The following is a 6,189-nucleotide window of genomic DNA, read 5'->3' on the forward strand; positions in this document are numbered from 1 at the left end:
TTAAGCGTGTACTACTATCAGCCCCATCTGTTCATCGGTTTCTTCAACATCTTCTCTGTTCTCATCAGTCTTCCGATAACCCCCATATGTGCTATGACGTCCGTGACCAGCTTTACGGACACGGACTACAAATTAGGGGCTTCCACGAACTTCAGCTCAGCATTTTGTGGTTCATATAACTTACATCACATTGCGAGACAGGGTCTCAACAGCCAGTATCTCCGCGTCTTTTTCTGAGGTTAAACCTGTTGGCAGGATGTTTATGCCAGTTTTAGCAAACACAGCACTACCATGATTTTCATGGGGAATTCCAGTGATAAGGACAATTCCATTTATTTTTACTCTTAGATCTTGTGGTTCTCTAGTTTTCCCTATTAGTAATGTGTCGCAAGCTGTATGACTGCTGATATCGGACAATAAAAGTTTTTCAGATGGTACGCCTTCAGTATTAATTTATATTGGTGTGATATCTGGCTTCGAGAAAAGCGATTGAGATAGAGCTGATCTTCACCTTGGCCCTAATGGTGGAAAGACATGCAGCTAGGGTTCCTACTGATGTTGCCAGGTGTACGTCCTAGGTTCTATATTTCAAGCTCGATACTCTGGGAGTCTCCTTTCTTGTACTTCTTACTAAGGTATCATTACTTGATGCTTTGATATGTTTTACACGAAGTCTATAGCCATAGCGGTGTCAGGAAACAGCTGTGGTAGGGCGCATAAGAGCCAAGACGTCGGTCAAAACACTTCGTGAAGACTAAGGCAGCTATCGAAACGTGTCAGAGAAAGTGGGATAGCTTGTACTGTAATCTTAAAGCAATGATATTTATTGCCCTGAATGTACAGCTCCCCTAATGACCGAGAGCACTTGAGAAATCCCGGGTCATTCTCCATTTATTCCTTTACGAATGGAACAGTGCCGAAATCAGTGAATTTTTCGGTTGGAGCTGCTGAGTTTTACGCCGAAATCAACAAATTTCTGTCGAAATCATTGAAGTTTTTGCTGAAATCAATAAATTTTCCGTCAAATTCGGTTCATACTGAAGATTCTTTTAGGAACCTGATACAGTTTCATGAAGTACACTCCTGGAAATGGAAAAAAGAACACATTGACACCGGTGTGTCAGACCCACCATACTTGCTCCGGACACTGCGAGAGGGCTGTACAAGCAATGATCACACGCACAGCACAGCGGACACACCAGGAACCGCGGTGTTGGCCGTCGAATGGCGCTAGCTGCGCAGCATTTGTGCACCGCCGCCGTCAGTGTCAGCCAGTTTGCCGTGGCATACGGAGCTCCATCGCAGTCTTTAACACTGGTAGCATGCCGCGACAGCGTGGACGTGAACCGTATGTGCAGTTGACGGACTTTGAGCGAGGGCGTATAGTGGGCATGCGGGAGGCCGGGTGGACGTACCGCCGAATTGCTCAACACGTGGGGCGTGAGGTCTCCACAGTACATCGATGTTGTCGCCAGTGGTCGGCGGAAGGTGCACGTGCCCGTCGACCTGGGACCGGACCGCAGCGACGCACGGATGCACGCCAAGACCGTAGGATCCTATGCAGTGCCGTAGGGGACCGCACCGCCACTTCCCAGCAAATTAGGGACACTGTTGCTCCTGGGGTATCGGCGAGGACCATTCGCAACCGTCTCCATGAAGCTGGGCTACGGTCCCGCACACCGTTAGGCCGTCTTCCGCTCACGCCCCAACATCGTGCAGCCCGCCTCCAGTGGTGTCGCGACAGGCGTGAATGGAGGGACGAATGGAGACGTGTCGTCTTCAGCGATGAGAGTCGCTTCTGCCTTGGTGCCAATGATGGTCGTATGCGTGTTTGGCGCCGTGCAGGTGAGCGCCACAATCAGGACTGCATACGACCGAGGCACACAGGGCCAACACCCGGCATCATGGTGTGGGGAGCGATCTCCTACACTGGCCGTACACCACTGGTGATCGTCGAGGGGACACTGAATAGTGCACGGTACATCCAAACCGTCATCGAACCCATCGTTCTACCATTCCTAGACCGGCAAGGGAACTTGCTGTTCCAACAGGACAATGCACGTCCGCATGTATCCCGTGCCACCCAACGTGCTCTAGAAGGTGTAAGTCAACTACCCTGGCCAGCAAGATCTCCGGATCTGTCCCCCATTGAGCATGTTTGGGACTGGATGAAGCGTCGTCTCACGCGGTCTGCACGTCCAGCACGAACGCTGGTCCAACTGAGGCGCCAGGTGGAAATGGCATGGCAAGCTGTTCCACAGGACTACATCCAGCATCTCTACGATCGTCTCCATGGGAGAATAGCAGCCTGCATTGCTGCGAAAGGTGGATATACACTGCACTAGTGCCGACATTGTGCATGCTCTGTTGCCTGTGTCTATGTGCCTGTGGTTCTGTCAGTGTGATCATGTGATGTATCTGACCCCAGGAATGTGTCAATAAAGTTTCCCCTTCCTGGGACAATGAATTCACTGTGTTCTTATTTCAATTTCCAGGAGTGTAGTTTATTCTCGCAAACCTGTTCACCTGTGCATAACTGCTGTGCCCTAAATCCAGTACCACACAGTCAACATAGTGTTCTGGTATTACAGTGGTATTCCTTGGATTTTCGTACAGAACTCTCAAAAATACACAGTGCAGCAGCATATGAAGGCTCACCTTCACTGTATGCTGCAGATGCTATGGCAACCTCGTGATCAAGAAAACAACACTAGCACACTCTGATCTCTCTATAGCAAGTACCTTTAAACGCGTGAGCGTAGTGGTGACATAGTGTTTCCATTTCCGTCACCTACTCGATACATCTATAAAGCTGGGTGACTTGATTTATGTCCAAGTTCCTCGCAAGTATACCAGATGTTACACCGAAACGGTATTGTTCACATTCCCAGTTAGTTTCTTCATTTGGCATACTCTAACTTCAATGAGAAGTACAACTACATTTTTTTTTATTTATATCGTTACTGTGATCTGTGTAATCCTTCGGCTCATTACAGCACGATTCAGACATTTACCATTGACAGTTCTTCTGATAGAATGTAGAACACAGTTCGTTATACTTGACTGCAGGTGTACCACAACTCAACATACGTAAATGACGGATGTAGACGTGAAACGTTTCCGGGGAATTTCTAAATCCCTTCTGACACAGGTGTATTGATCTGCTGGGTAGACTTACAACCTTACAATGTCAGAAACCAGTCCACAGTGAAAGTTCGCTTTTGATTGTTTGTTACATCAGTCCGTAGTGAAAGCTCGTTTGTGACTCGTTATCTCTTATTCCTCCACCTCAGCAAACCACTGTGGCAAGATTTAGTTTTACGTCACAGCCCTTATCTGGGAATATTTTTGCCGGTAAAGGTTGTAGATGGTTATAATAGTGAAAAATGGTTCAAATGGCTCTGAGCACTATGCGACTTAACTTCTGAGGTCATCAGTCGCCTAGAACTTAGAACTGCTTAAACATAACTAACCTAAGGACATCACACACTTCCATGCCCGAGGCAGGATTCGACCTGCGACCGTAGCGGTCGCGCGGCTCCAGACTGTAGCGCCTAGAACCGCTCGGTCACTCCGGCCGGCTTATGATAGTGAGAGTCTGCTGATATGACCTACACTGTACTCCACATCACGGCTTACGTCTGTTCTGAAGCGTTGCGATTTTCGTGCACCCTTCACTGTGACAAGTTCAGTACATACGGTCTGAATCCGTTTTCAAATACTCCTCAATCATGAACTACCTGGCGCGTCACTCATCTATAAAATAACTATGCGACTGACAGCTTTGCATTTCCTTTCTGGCAGTGTAATTTGTAAGTGAAACTCTTCTCGGAGAGCAAAGTTAATTCCGGGAATGTAATTGCCAGAAATACTGAGTTAAAATGTACATTTTTCATAAGTTTTTGGGACTTGAAAGCGCTGTTAGTTCAGGAGATGAATGCGGACAGTCTACAAGTATCGTACGTATACACTGATAAGCGTAACTTTTAAGTCAGTATAGCCAGTTGGTCGTCTTCCATCGACCTACTTGCACTTGCGTTTTCTTCTTTCATGAAAGTGTGCTTCAAAGGTCCTGCCTGCTTGACCCATGTAGTCTTAGGGACTGTTCCCACACTTTAATTTATATACACCTGCTGCTGTGAATTTCACGGCTTAGCTGTTGACACGATGCCTCAATTTGAAGCGAATATTGTCCTTAGTCTTAAGCCCAATGGGATAATTGGTATAGTTAAACTGTCTACTGATAGTTCTAGGAACTCATCCTCTATAACTCATGGGCATGTAAACAACTTTCTTGTCTCCCTGTTCACCTCTTAGCGTGCTGCCATTGATTTTACACAGCTGTCTTTTCGTTCTTTGTAATAATGAAGTTACTGTTGAGAGCGGATAACCGTTGCCTACTGCAACTTACTTTATAATAACGAGTTCTTTATTCTTCTCATGCTCGCCTGATGGCAGTTTCAATGATATAGTAATCACCGATCCAAAGTATGCTATCTTGATTCTTTCAAGGTGTCAAAAACTACTCAATAATAATATCAGCACATACCGGTTTTCTTTACACACTAAAAACTTGTTCAGCCATCTCTCTCGTAATCATAATGTCGGGGTAGTTAATGATTCCAGTATTTTCGTGCTCAACAGTAAATCTAATGTTTGGGTGACTGGCACCCATTCTCTCCGCTATATCATTAATATCGCTTTGATCTCCTTTAGCCAACAATATTGCATCGTACGTAGAGCGGTAACAACAGAGAATCTTGCTGGCTACTGCAGGTTTGTTAGTGAAAAGTTCGTTTTGTAAATAACAAAGGCAAATGTCAGCCATAATGCCGGCTAGGGAATATCCCATGGCTAGCCCTTCAGGTTAGTGGTATGTCTTCCCGTAAAACGTGAAGTCAGGTCTAAAACTCCACTAATTAAACTGTTTCTCCTGTAGCCATGTTTTGTGTTTTATAAGGTTGTTCTTAATTAACCCCTAAAAAATCGCAGACAGGCACGATATTATACGAATTCACCACGCCCAGGGATAGAAAGAGAGAATCAGCTGTTATGACTGTATTCTTAACTTTGTCCGCAAACTCTCAGGTATTTTTTTTTAATTACTGTATACTGCGCACTAAACGTGTATAGCGTTTTTAACTTTTGTGCTAGCACTGCATTTGTCTGGTCGTTAGACATTGCCTCGTGTTGGATATAATGATAGTGGATTTGTCCTTCTTATGAAGCTTTACCTGTGCGGGTCGGTCTGGCGTTTCCGTGTTCATGACTATGTTTCTCTTTTTTCTCTGTCGCAAAACAGATAATCTGAGTTTTGAACTTTGCGTCTTAGTTGTGCATGCAACATGTTTGTTGGATCTCTCACTACTTCTTAAATCCCGTTTCCAGAAAAGTATTTTTCTATTTTATTTTCATATTCTTCATGACTTACCAGTGCCACAGTGCTGCCTTTATTGGCCCATGTGATTAGCGCTTTATGTCCCTTTCATTTCATACTAAAGTTATCTACAATCCTACTTTTATTATTACAATTGCTTCCTGACTTCAGGGAGTTGGTGACTTTGACGGCTAGGACATTCTGTTTATGAGTGAGAAGCTCTAATAATTCACTATCGCTTTTGATATTTGTATTGGTCTCAACTAAAACTATAAATGATATTAGTGCAAGCGGTGTATGCTCTTAATGTCTTTCCGTCGTAATGTTGGTTTGGGGTTATAATCTAAACCTTCTGATAGACGAGACGTCTTGTGTAAGAGGATATCCGTAATACTAGCAATTTTTTCCAAGAACTCGTGCTTTTTAGACAGAGTATTACTTTCAAGTCATACATAATGTTTTCTTATAATTTCTCTTCTTCCATCGCCCCTCTGTTATCAAATAATCTATATAGCCTGTCAAATTGTACAGGAGATAACGTTCTGGCTCTCTTAAAGTGTAATTAGTATAACTCTTCATTCAATTCATACTTCTTCTCGTAGGCATACCTGATTTATTACTGATTTTACCCAAATAGTTTCATCTTGTTTCGTTTTTGTCCAAGCTGTTGCGTTTTTAATTCCGATTTTAGCTTTTACATTCCTAGGAATTATATTATGATGTAGGTATACCTTGTTAAATTTAGTTTTACATCAGTTCCTTGTCAGTTTCAGTTGTGAAGTTCGGTAAAATAAAACAGTTCCTCACCGCCG

This window comes from Schistocerca nitens, chromosome 7 (assembly GCF_023898315.1).
Source record: "Schistocerca nitens isolate TAMUIC-IGC-003100 chromosome 7, iqSchNite1.1, whole genome shotgun sequence".
Taxonomy (NCBI): Eukaryota; Metazoa; Arthropoda; class Insecta; order Orthoptera; family Acrididae; genus Schistocerca; species Schistocerca nitens.